The sequence below is a fragment of the Pinus tabuliformis genome, chromosome 8 (genome assembly GCF_031772625.1).
Source record: "Pinus tabuliformis cultivar Carrire ecotype Pingquan chromosome 8, CPIR1, whole genome shotgun sequence".
NCBI lineage: Eukaryota > Viridiplantae > Streptophyta > Pinopsida > Pinales > Pinaceae > Pinus > Pinus tabuliformis.
This window is the reverse complement of record NC_142294.1, coordinates 1,308,343,599-1,308,357,669: the sequence shown is the minus strand read 5'-3', so window position 1 is coordinate 1,308,357,669 and position 14,071 is coordinate 1,308,343,599.

The window sequence follows — 14,071 nt, the reverse complement described above, 5'->3', positions numbered from 1 at the left end:
TACAAAACTTTATTGATAGAAGTAACAGGGTTCTGAGAAGGTTACAACCAATGATGATGGCTCCAATCCAGCAGCACCTCCCCAGCAGCAAGAACTCTCCTCTTCACCTCTAGTAAAACAATCACCCAATAGCTCTGACTGCAAACCACCAGCACTTCCTTGCTTTACGCAAAATTCCAACCTCCTTAGACCTCATAGAAGAGCTCTATATATAGGAGAGAAGAGGAAAGGATGAGTCAGCTTGAGGCTGGCATAGAGCTGACTAGTGTCCTCTCCCTCTTCAGTTAATCTTCAGTTCTTGAGTCCACTTGGAGATCCTTGCTTACACATGGTGATCAAGTACCTCTTACTCATCACAGGGCGAATCTCATGAACCAAGTGTCAGTTTGGAAGCTTCCTGGGCAGTTGACACCTTGCAGGATGACTGTGCCACTTGGCCAATCTCGCCCAGCGCAGGTAGCCTTCATTAATTTTGACTTCCAGCACAGGTACAAGGAGGGACAGTTGCATTCCAGCGCAGAAGCTCAGTGGAGCAGCTGACATGATCCAAAATAAGCCTGTTTTGAAGTGTTTTCAGGTGGAGAACTGATTGGAAGTGCTGTTGTTTGATGACCTTGTTCTTTTAGGGGTAAGAACAACATGTTTAGGGACTGAGGATCCCTGTAATTATTGACATTCCATGCTCCTTGACGCGAGGCACAAAAATGTCTATAACAGTATGCCCTTTCATTACCCCCTCCGGGAGGTTATCCATACGGGAGTTTACAACAAAGTTCAGGTTACACTGGAATTACTTCAAGTGGTTGGGTACCTATGCTACCTCAACAACCAAGGGTTGTATATTCAATGCAACAGTGTGTACCTATGTCGAACATCCCAACTACACCAGCTATTGTGACAGTGTCACAAGTTCAAGCGCTGCCTGTTGTATGCCAACCTCAGATTTCTCAGGTTGTAATGCAATAGCCCCTTGACCCTGCGACTCAACCACAATCGCCAACTAGTGGGGCGACACAGGTCCAAACATGTACAATTACCCCACACCTTGGTCCAACGGTTAGTATGGCGCAACAGCACATGGCTTCTCAACCATGGCTGGTGCAGTACCAACAACCACAATTCCAACAAGTATACCAAGGTTCTGAGCAGCAGATCTTTGCGAACAGTGGACAACCGTACATTCAAAATGGTCAAAATCAACCATTTTACAATGGTTTTGTCCACCAACCTTACCAGTCATACCAGCATCAACTGCATTATGCTGGTATGCAAAGACCAACTGCTCAGGCGATCCCATCGTATCCTGGGTATGCTTCGCCTAACCTGAGCCAACAGTTACCATTCGTGGCAACTCTAGAGTTATCTAATTTACACCGGTTAACAAACGATCCAATTGCTTACGCCCCTTGGTGGCCAGCGATTCCACACAAAGTTCCATCAGATATTCCTAAGTTTAATGGAAATCCGGGTGAAGGTCCATCGAATCATGTGATGACATTCCATCTATGGTGTTCATCCAACACCTTAAATGATGATTCGATAAGGCTTCGCCTCTTTCAGAGGACGTTAACGGGTCCAGCAACAAAATGGTATATTGAATTACCTAGAGCTTCGTTCGACAATTTCAGTACCTTAGCCACAACCGTTTTAACCCATTTTCAATTACCAATAAGATATGAAACGGGAACGGAAATCCTTACCAACTTCAAACAGACAACGGCCACTCACATATCTGATCATATACATGAGTGGCGACGTCGTCGTAGGATGGTAAAAACATACGTTCCCATTCAGCTATTAGCTGAATGGTTTATCAAGTCATTACTTCCTACCATCACCGAAGATGTGGCAAAGGGGGGATTCATAACAGAAGAGCAAGTTATCGCTCGTGCGCAATATCTAGACTTGGTCTATACCGAGTCCGGCACACTCTACGACAAGATACCTGACGCCCCTAGACCGGAATTATCAATTCCTCCTCCTCCTAAATCTAACAATGACTCTCACACCGGCGATGGCGTGATTGGCACCACAAACGCGAAATCGACAAAGGCTACATCCAAGAAAGCCCGTAAGGTTTCATATCAAAATGCAAAAGATGAAATTCTTGCTTTGGAAGTAAATGTCGTATCGACAGATAAGGGCAAAGAAACCAAACAACCAGGGAGCAAGAAGAAACAAAACAAACGGAAGAAGAAGAAACAGGATGAGTCATCACCTGAAAAAACTTCTTCAAACCCTCCTGGAAATAGGAAACCCCCTTTCAGGTGTCAGATATGTGACGAGGATCATTGGACAAGAGAATGTCCATACAAAACTAAGCTTAAGAAATTCTTTAAGAGTTCGAAAACCTCAGCAGTGTTAACTGATCCGTTTCCAAATCCAGGAACAAATCTGGTTGATAGTGGAGATGCTTCCCCGTCTCAAGTGCTAATGTTGTCGGTTTCAAAACAGCAAAATGATGCTTTGATTTCGACAAGGAACAAAGATTACAGAAATCCGCAGCTGTCGAACAACAAGGATAAAGATCAACCAAGTAGTTCGACAAAAACTTCGACAGAAGTTGTAACACCACCAATAATACCTGAATTAACAATAAAACCGCCAAAGGGAGTAGTACACAAGTCGACATTTAATCCTCACGCTAGGGCAGTGCAACATTATAACATAGTGGAAGATTTGGCCCAATCGCCATCCGCTATGTCGACTCTTGAAGTACTATAGAATTGCCCATCCCAAAGGCAGGATTTGTTATCAGCTATCGGTGGCGTTGACCCAAAGGATTCCAATCTTGTATCGTTCGATCATAAAGGATACGATCCTCAGTTACCAGCTCAACTAGCTTTCCTTATTCAAGTGAAAGCCCTCAACAAAACCGTTCATCGAACGATTATTGATGAGGGGGCATCCACATGTATTATGTCGATGAGTTGCTGGAAAATTTTAGGATCTCCAACCTTGTCGCGATCTTCGACAACATTAAAAGCATTTGATGGACGATCGTATACCCCATAAGGTATACTGAATAACTTGAAAGTTGAACTAGTAGGGAAAACGGTAGAAATAGATGTCGAAGTCATTGATGGGAACCTTGACTACAACATCCTACTAGGAAGACCATGGATATATGCCATGGCAGCTGTCGTGTCGACCTATTTCAGAAAGATTGCATTCCCTTTTCAAGGAGGGATTACAATCGTCGACCAACAAAACTTCCTCCCCAACGGTTCTCAAGTTACGGGAAGCATTCCAATGATCCATGGAAGCACCCATTCGCTTCAAAATATCGGAGTAGGCCTACTGAAAGACCCCACATTAATGGGAACTTTCGCACTTCCACCTCCAATCTATATAGGAGAAGTAGCGTTGGTAGGAACCTGCAACATGATATCTTCAGCACAAAAGATTTCAGAAGACGATATTGACATGGATCATGCAATGGTTTTGCCCCCAAGCCCAACGGAAATATTGTAGCAATCAATGTTCCTAGCATGGGAGGCAAACCCAAATCAACGCTCATCATGCGTTTGGGTAGATAGGTCTAGAGAATATGGTACCCCTTTGGATCCTTGGTCGCGAGTGCATGGAACCGACGAAGGAATCATACAGTCAATGTTGATTGAGGGGGCACCATGGAATGATAGCCACAATCGTTCCCTTCTTCCGGATTGTGAAGAAGATACTCAAGATGACCTTTATCATCCTTCAGTTTTTGAATTCCTATCAAATACTGTAAATACGGTGGATTCCGAGTGAAACCTATCCAATATTGAAGAGACTATAGCCATAAATATCTCGACCAAAACAGATGTTGTAGAGAATATTTATGTTGGCAAATGTTGTTCTCCTTCAGAACTGGAAATATATAACGCTCTTTTTCACGAATTCAGAGATGTCTTTGCTTGGTCATATGATGAAATGCCAGGCATCGACTCAAGTATCGTTGAACATGAAATTAAGATGTATCCTGATGTCAAACCGGTAAGACAACGGCTACGACAGGTGCACCCCAAGAAAGCCGCTGCCATTAAGGCAGAAGTTGAAAAACTTCTCCATGCTGGTTTCATCTACCCGGTTCCTCTAACCGATTGGGTATCGAATATTGTCCCTGTTATGAAGAAACAAGGAACAATTAGAGTGTGCGTCGATTATAGGGATGTAAATCAAGCTTGTCCAAAGGAAAACTACCCTACACCCTTTATCGACCAGATAATTGATGAATGCGCCGGATGTGAAATCTTTTCATTTATGGATGGATTCTCCGGGTATAATTAAATAAATATCCGCCCACAGGACCAGTCAAAGACTGCATTAATTTGTCAGTGGGGCACATTCGCATATCGAAAATTACCCTTTGGTTTAAAGAACGCTAGGGCGATGTTTCAGAGGGCAATGAATTATGCCTTCCATGACATCAAGAACATCGTTCAACCATACCTCGACAACCTTCCGGCTCACTCGCGAAAGCGGACTGATCATCCGCAGCATTTAAGAGCGATATTTCTACGTTGCCGACACTACAAGATACGACTCAATCCACACAAATGTGTATTTTGCGTCAGTTCTGGTCGTTTACTTGGCTTCGTAGTCTCCAAGGATGGGATTCGTCTCGACCCCTGTAAGGTTCAGGCAATCATAAATTTGCCTCCACCTTCAAATTTGCTTCAAATTCAGAAACTCCAAGGGAAAGCAAACTTTCTGAGGAGGTTCATTCCAAATTACACAGAACTTGCTAAAGGTTATACACGTCTTTTGAAAAAGGAAGTACCCTTTGTCTGGGATCAGGTTGCGCAAGCTTCCTTTGATGCTCTGAAAGATTCTCTAGTAAAAGCATCATTAATGTATGCACCGGACTATCAAAGAGACTTTAACCTGTATCTAGCTGCAGCAGATACGACCATTGCGATGGTTTTAGTTCAAGAAGTCGATGGAATTGAACATCCTATATATTATTTAAGTAAAAACTTAAATGATGCAGAAAGCAAATATTCTTACGTTGAAAAGCTAGCACTCGCTGCTGTTCAAGCGATACAGAGATTTCGACATTATGTCCTCTTTTGGAAAACTACCATTCTATCAGATTGCAACCCCATGACTTATATATTGTTGCGACAGTTGCTTGGGGGCAAATATTCAAAATGGATAGCGATCCTTCAAGAGTTTGATCTGGAATTTGTAAAATCAAAATCAAAGAAAGCTCTAGTTTTTGCAGAATTATTATGCGATCTCCCATCGTCGTCCAACGATGAAACATCCCAAGAATCAATCGTGGACAAAAGTTTGTTTCTGATATCAACAAGCAATGAGTGGTATGGAGATATAATTGTTTATCTCCAAACCCAGAAATTTCGGCCAAACACCTCCCACTCAGAACAAAAACGTATTGGATACCAAGCAAAAGACTACATGATCGTCGGTGATACACTTTACCGTCGTGGTGTCGATACAGTTCTGAGAAGGTGCCTCACCCATGAGGAAGCCAAAAGAGCCCTGAATGAGTGTCATTCAGGCGCCTGTGGGGGGCATCAATCTGGATATGCTACAGCACAAAAAATATTACGAGGAGGATAATTCTGGCCAACCATGTTCAAAGATTGCATAACCGCAGTCAGAAGTTGCCATGCTTGTCAAATTTTTTATAGCAAAACCAGAAAACCACCCGCTCCGCTACAGCCAATAGTAGCTGTGGGGCCTTTCGCCAAATGGGGCATCGATTTCATGACATGTAACCCCACCTCGACCGGGGGGCATGGGTATATCATAGTCGCGGTTGACTATTTTACCAAATGGGCCGAGGCGATGCCTACATTAGATAATACTGGTGAAACAACTGCCCTATTCTTTTTCAATCATGTAGTCGCCAGATTCGGCGTACCATAGGCCATAGTTACGGATCATGGATCGCATTTTCGCAATCACATGATGGTCGAATTAGCTGCCAAACTAGGGTTGTTTCACGACAACTCTACTCCATATTATCCGCAAGCCAACGGACAAGTTGAAGCGATCAACAAAGTCCTGAAGTGCATGCTGCAAAGGATGATTGGGGTTCACAAAAGAAGATGGCACCTAATCCTGTACACAGCTTTGTGGGCATATCGAACATCGGTAAGGAATGCAACCGGATTCACACCTTTCCAACTGGTGTATGGCCTGGAAGCAGTCCTACCAATCCAGTGTGAAATCTCGTCTCTTAAACTCGCAATTGATCTCCTCCCCGGAACTTCAGAAGAAGAGGCTCATTTCTTGGAGTTAATCCAATTGGATGAAACCCGTCGTGACGTCGCTTTGGCTAACAAAGCCCATAAGAAACGAGTCAAGGCGCAGTTCGACAAAAATGTCAAACCCCGTGTCTTCTCGGAAGGTGACTTGGTCTTGCTTTACGACCAAGAATCCGATAAATTGGGAGCTGGTAAATTTAAGTCTTTATGGATGGGCCCCTATATTGTTAAAAGGGTATTAGCAAAAGGAGCCTACGAGTTAATGGATTATGACGGAATTCCACTGGCGCAACCTCGTAACGGGTTGTACCTCAAGCGTTACTATGCCTAATAGTAACCTGTATGCTTTTGTTATATTTTTGTTTTCGCTAAAGTGTTTATTTTGGTCAAGTAATACACTTTTGCATTTATTGCAGATGTCAAACCCATTGGAACCGTGTGTTGGATATGCTGACGGAGCAAGTCGTAGTTCGCGGAACCTATCCTCCGCAGCCTGGGCCATTTTTCATCCAAGTGGCGAGTTAGTAAGTTTCAGAGGTGTATGTATTGGTCAATCAAAAAAATAACATCGCTGAGTATAGCGCGTTGATAGAACTACTCTCTGACGCCATCACCCATGGTATACGCCGACTAATCGTCATGCTAGACTCACAACTCGTAATACTACAACTCACTGGTATCTACTCTGTCCGAAATCCAGCTATTTATCGCATGTTCCTAAGGGTTAAGATTTTGGAAAGATGATTTGATTTTATTCAATATCAACATATTTCCAGAAAATTAAACACATTAACCGACTCATTAGCAAACTATGTGTTAGATAGACATTTGCAAAATTTATAAAAAGAAACACATCATCAATGTTTCACATGTGGATCATATAAACCAAAATAAAACCCCGAAAATCAAAAATGTATATAGCTGTTTATGGTTTACATATAATGTTCTGTAACCAAGATAAAATCGGTCACATGACCCAAAACTCAAAATGCTAGGGGGCACCCTAGTCTAATGATGCTCGTGATAGCAAGTCACGGCCTGTGCGATCATGCGTAAGAGACGAGTCCATCGTCTGGGCACACCAGTAGTATGCCGCTGTAACTGCAACGACAGCTCGTCAATCCTCACATCTGGAATACCGAGAGTAAGGCTCTCAACCTACTCCTACACAGCTGTAAGGGTCTCAGCTACATCGAGGTCACGAAGAATAACTCTACCGGCAGCCTCTCCTGCTGGGACGGCGGCTGGCGCTCTCAGTCGAACTGCTAGACGAACAGGACCAACATCTGCATGTACACATGAGTTTGATTAAAGTCTTGATAGAGTAAAGCACAAGAACATTATAAGCAAAAACAATAAACAGTGATATGGTCAGAGATTTTACCAATAGCACCCCACTGCTTGCCAGCCGGCAGTACTAAATCTGGATCACCCCGGAAATCCATGCCAACATATGGATACTCGGCATAAAACATCTCCTGACGATCAAACCACCTAAAGAAGGTATCAGAACATGAAATCTGAGACTGGCCTACATGCCTAGACATGTGGTCAACCCATCTCTGCATACGTGGTTCAGTAGGAGAAGGTAAGTCGAGTGCAATGTACTGAGGCTGCATCAGTGGTATGTTCTCCAAGGCAAAGGTGGTCAAAATAGAACCGAACCCAAAGTTCTTCAACCTCCCGTTCTTTACCTTGGTCAACTGTTCTTTCATCACATGAAGTACTGCATCGCACCAGTTGAACACTTTCGGTTGGAGGCACTCCAAGGCATGCTGCATATAGGATCTGTTAGCTACATGAAGGGACGCACTACCGGCCATCCTACCAAAAGTAAACAGGATAGCCCTAAGGGGCCTGTCAGTGACATCACGGATGATGATCTTGCCGTCTTTACTCGGCTGAGATCCTTCCCTGCAATACTGGCGGACATAATCTCTCACAAAATCGCTCCCCCAGATCGAACCTGACAAAGAGATGGGGGTACCTCGCCTCGACAAACCAGTCAAGAAATAGATGTCCACTGCTGTCAAGGGGATAGATTTGCCCCTAATATGGAAACTTGGTTGTCAGGATCCCAAGCATCGAGCAAATATTGCAGTAAGTTGATCTGATGTCTCATGCTAGAAATGCGCAAGAACTTCAGCAAGCCACAGTTCCGCAGCGCGTTCACTGTAACTGGATCATGTAGGGAAATCATGTCCTCTTCTTCATGTTCTCGTTCTCGCCATGTAAGGGTCATTTTGCTCAAAGATCCCTGCAAAAACAAACAAGAGAAGGAGTAAGATCCTAGTTTTGATGAGAAACAGGCAAAATTTTCATCAAAAACTGTGCAACAAATTCCCCTTTTTCGCCCAACGCACCTGCAGGAGTGTTCCACCTGCGTTGAATGCCAAACTGCCTTCATACTGGCCAACATTCAGCGCAGGTTTCGATATGCACAGGGTGCGTTGATGGCAGAACGAGCCCATCAAACCCCAGGGGCTCAGAAAAATAGGAAAAGAAGCACAGAATGCAAAAAGGAAACCATGAAATGAAAGAGCTCAGGTTTAGCTCCTACCTGGTCCAGACGGCGCCGAGAATCATCCACAGAATCTCCCGAAATCAGCTGATGGAAATCAAGGGGGAAAAGCACCTCCAAAGCTCCAACAAACCAAGTTCAAATGAAATGGTAAAATGAGAGGTAAAAACACTTTTTAATTGCTTTTCACATAGTTCAAAGTAAAATATTAGTGTTTTAATCTCATTTTCAAACAAATATTGTTCATTCCTGACTAATTTGATGAAGCAGTTGAAAATGCAGTACTATATTTGAAAGAACAAAGCTATTTATGGTAAAAAATCAAAGCAAGACCATCTTATTGAGCAGTTTTAGCACACAGTTCATGCTCGTTAAAAAATAAACGCAAGATCCGAGCAGTTTTAGCACATAGTTCATGCTCGTTAAAAAATAAACATAAGATCGAGCAAATGTTTCTACCCGCGTTTAAGCTCATTAAAAAATGAACTATCCTGGTAAATAACCACCGTGAATGCACCATTATCAGCCATTAAAGCCTTGGTCGTGTTTGCCCACCACCTCCACTTTTCCATTGGCCGATCATTCACCTCCATATGATTGTTTACCCATTTTGAGGAACAACTGCGAAGAGTGATTTCACTAGCCATCCTTGTGACACTGCCGTGATTGGAAAATTCCAAGCCTTACCTGGAATCAGCTGCTACCCATTTTATCACTCGTTCCTCAAAAGACGAGTCTTCTTTAAGCTCTTTTTATCTGACTCGTAAAATATGAAAAGATTGCCGAGTTTTGGCCTTCCAGCTTGTTAAAGTGACCGGAAGTGCTATCCCTCCTCTAGATTTTAATCTTTTTGGACCTGAGGGATTATTGCACAAAAAGATCGAGCGCTTGTTTTATTCGGCTCATTAAAGATATCGAAAATCCATACCTTCTGTATTTTTTTATACTTTTTCGGACTTAAGGGATTAGATGACGAAAAAGGACTTTCGGAGTTAACTTTATGTACCTTTTCAGACTCTCTAAAAATGAAAAGGACCGAGTTATCCTTGTCGTTAGACTCGTTAAATGCATTAAATAGCGACAAACTTGTCTTTAGACGAGAACGAGTTTCACTATCATTAGGCTCGTTAAAACATAGCGATGGGTTTGCCCGAAGGGAAAATTATAGAACAAGCATATGTTATCCTCCTCAAGCTTGACAAAAATAAAGAGGTACTGGTCAGCAATGACTGGGGAAAAATTGGGAGAAACTCAAAGAAACTTTATTGGTAGCAAGTCGCTCTTGAACATGACACTTTTCCTCCGTACCACAATCGGGTTGGGTTGTTTCATTCGCCGGTCACATCACCATGGTCTCGCCAATACCATCCACACTTGGGGTAAATGCTACCAATCCATCGCATAAGTGTCGCCATATGTTCAAGAGAAGTCGTTCAGAGAAGTCACCTGTGTCCCATCCACTACCATACATTATACTCTTTCATGACCGCCACCCTGAATCATATATCATCAGATCGTTTTCACCTCCATCAAAATAATTAGCTCCGTTCCGTGTCATTGATGTGGGATTCATTAAGGCCCTCCTTTGACGGATCGCTTCTTGTCGACATCAGCTCATTATCCAAGAAGTTGATCTAGGAACACCCCCTTCAGTACTTTGAAGCTTGCATTCCTCAATGGAAAGTTTCTCACTTCCGGCGACAGGTATACATCAATGACCTTCGACCGAAAGATTTTGCGTGGTGTTCGACGCCAAGTCCTCTATTCACACCACGTGAATTGTACTGCAGTACCTTGAGGATCATCATCATTATCGGTGATTCCTCTCGCGCTTGTTAACAGTTTACATCATTGACTGGTAATCAAGCGATGTCTTTCCATGTTCGACTTCAAAACAACTCTCACATGGATCGACTTGTACTTAGAGTGAAGATCGGACGAGATTGAAGACCCTGGATCTAGTTTCATCCATCCGGGCTGCGATATATATTCAGAAAAATAAAGACATGGAAATGTACAGCTTTACAGCACAGATAATCATCCTACCAAAAGGATGATGGCTCTATCAGAATCCTCAGTCTATCATCAGATGATTGTCTGTCCTATGTACATGAAAATGAATTTATAAAGCTAAGCATGGGAATGCCCGCCTCAGCTAGATCATGAAAACAGTATGAAAATAATGTATTGTATTGTATTTATTACAGGTCTCCTCCCAGCATTGAAAGAACTTCGGATCCTCCTAATAAAGCATTTCACCCGATAAACGACCTCATACTTTAGGGGGCAACTGTTATAGACATTTTTGTGCCTTGCAGCTCTAAGCATGAAATGTCCATAATCCAAGGGATCCAAAGTCCCTAAACATGTTGTTCCTACCCCTAGAGGAACAAGGCCAGCAAACCACAGCAATTCACAGAAGTTCTCCACCAAAAACTGCTCAAAAACAGTCAAATCAGGGATCATTTCAGTGGCTCCACTAGCCACCTGCGTTGCAAAGCACCCCAGTACACTAGCTAGGTGCGTTGCAAAGCACCCAAATGCACTACCAGGGTGTGCTGAGCGGGAAATGACAAATGGAAGTGCCCTTTTGCGAGGTGTAAAGACTATGGAAGCTTCCAGAATCTTCCTCCATGACACTTGCCTCACTGAGTTCGACTAAGTGATGAGTAAGAGGCTCTTAGTCTCCAAGTGGAAGCAAGAACTGACAGAGAGAGAGGACACTAGTCAGATCACAAGCTGACTCATCCCCTCTCCAAACATCTATATATGGATCTCTCATCCATGGGATCTAGAGGCTGGAATTTTGATATTGCAAAGAATTGCTGTTGTTTTGAGACTGAGATCATTGGGTGCTTTATGCTTTGAAGGGAGGTAAAGAAGGGATTTCATCTGCTGGGAGGTAGATGCTGGATTGGAACTCACTTGGTTGTATCTCCTCCTGAACCTTGTTATTTCATCAATAAAACTATTTGAGTTTCTCCTACATGCTGATGTGTCTTTGATGTATGATTTCATTAGTATGTTTAGCTTATTTCTAATCCTGAGCTAGTTATGAATATGAATCTATGTCTTTGTGTAGTGTTCCCCTCTTGTGATCTTGCAGGAACTTGGTGAAGCTGGGCGAGCGAGAAGGCAAGTAGCTGGGAGCTCTCAAATAGAAGAGAAACCAGATCAAGGGACAAACGGAAGACCCCGGTTAGTCCATCCCATCTCTCTTCATTCTTAATTCATAAATGAAGAATACTAGAATAGTTGTTTCTGTTTGTTGCTAAGGCACTATCACACCTTAGGTTGATAGGATCGTCCTGCATAGGCATTTTTCCCCACAACACCCTGAGTCTAGAACTTCTCCTCAAACTTTGGGAGCCTATGATTTCTTCCTCTATAACCTGTTTCCTTTTTCCCTTCTCCTTCTCTTTCTTGAGCTGATCCCTGATTTTGACTAGTCTCTCAGAAAGCAGTTGTTCATCCTCCTTAGATGATGAAGGTTTAGGAATATTTTTGTGGGATTCCTCAACCTTTTCTTTCAATTTTCTTTTCTGCTTTGTTTGCTTTCTGATCTTTGTTAATGTTTCAGAGATGGGCTCTTCTTCATTGTTTTTCTGTGCTGAAGTTTCAGGAGTGTTTTGAATGGTGAGACTGGTCTTCCTTCTCCTACTTCTTTTTGCAGGACTTCCCTCAGGCAATTCTAGGGCATCTTGGAAGAAGTTTCTGACCAAAAATTCCTCCCATGTGTCCCCTACACTCTTTAAGTGATATTCAACTAAAATTTTTACTAGTCCATGGTGATAAAGAGTGGTTTCTATTGCTTCAATTTTCTTCTGAACATTAGTGGCCATTCTTCTCAAACTATTCAACAGGAAAAATGGGAGATTGAGGGTTCCATCTTCAAGAAAATTCATTAACAGTCTTATGTGATATACATACATGGAACCAAATCTTCCCTCACATGTAATAAACTTTTGCAAAATTAATAACATGCTACTCCATTTGCTCTTAAGTGCAAAGATTGGAATCCCTTTCCTAAAAACTGAAGTGTCCATACCTGGATTTTTGAGAATGACCTTCCAGGTTTCATCATGAAATTCTTTGTTCTTGAACCACCTCTCTCCTAGCCTTGGTAGCTCGGTTGCTTCAGCAATAAAAGACTCGGTCACTGCAAATTTTATGTCACCTATTTCCACATCCATTCCATCAAACGATCTGGCAAAATATTTGGTGATTTCTTTATGGTAACCATTGAATTTTTCAATGAAACTCAACCAACCAGCCTTCTACAACATTCCTTTCAGTTGAGGATAACCTTCCATGTACTTCACCCCTATGGGTTTAGTTCTGACGATGAGCCCCATCACCTCTGTTCTCTACTATTCTTCAAAATTCCCTTCATTGTTTGAGAAATGGAGTGACTGCATAAAGAGGACTGTGTATACGACAGTGGAACAACTGGTATATAGAAACAAAAAATAACTATGGATATGGAGATGGAACGACAGAATATATGGAAGTAAAATGACTATGAGTATGAGATAAAACAATTGTACATACAGGGTATACGAAAACATAGTAGTTGTATGCATAAAATGTGTGGAAATAGAGTGTGCACAAGGTATATGAAAACAGAGTGGCTGTACATGTAAACTGTGTGAAAAATAGAGTGATTGTTATACACAGAGGATACGAAAACAGAGTGACTGTGTGTACAAGGTAACAAAGTGCTTGTATGCATGAAATATATGAAAAATGGAGTGATTTTATGCACAAAAAGGTTGCGGGAGTATAAGACAAAAACTTGGTGTAATAAATGAAAAATCATGGTTTTTAAGGGTCGTATTCAAATAGGTTATGTCATGAATCTAACCATTTAACAGGTATGCTGGAGAAGTCTAGTTAAGTATGAGTCATTGAGTTTAAAACGAAGATTACATCATTAGACTGTTAGCATTAAAGACGGAAGGTGTGGCAGAATCATCATGGCAATCAAATATCATAATGATAAATCAAGGAGTCATGTGATTATACGAGTTATACCAACTTATGTTTTGTATTGCTTTTTGAAATAAGTTTTTGATTTTACCTTTAGAACCATAGCTTCCACTTGTTAATCTCTTATTGTTTTCTTCCACATGTGCTTAGATGTGATTGGTCTTCAAAAGTTGTTCTCTCCTCCATTACGTGCATATAAGATATTATTATGAACTGGCCTCTTTGTGCTTGGAATGATGATCAAACTGTTGCTACAGAATCAGATTGGCTGCAGAACAGGATTAGCTATGGAATGGGAATAGCTGCAGAATGTGGAAACAACTGTAGAATGTAAATCAAA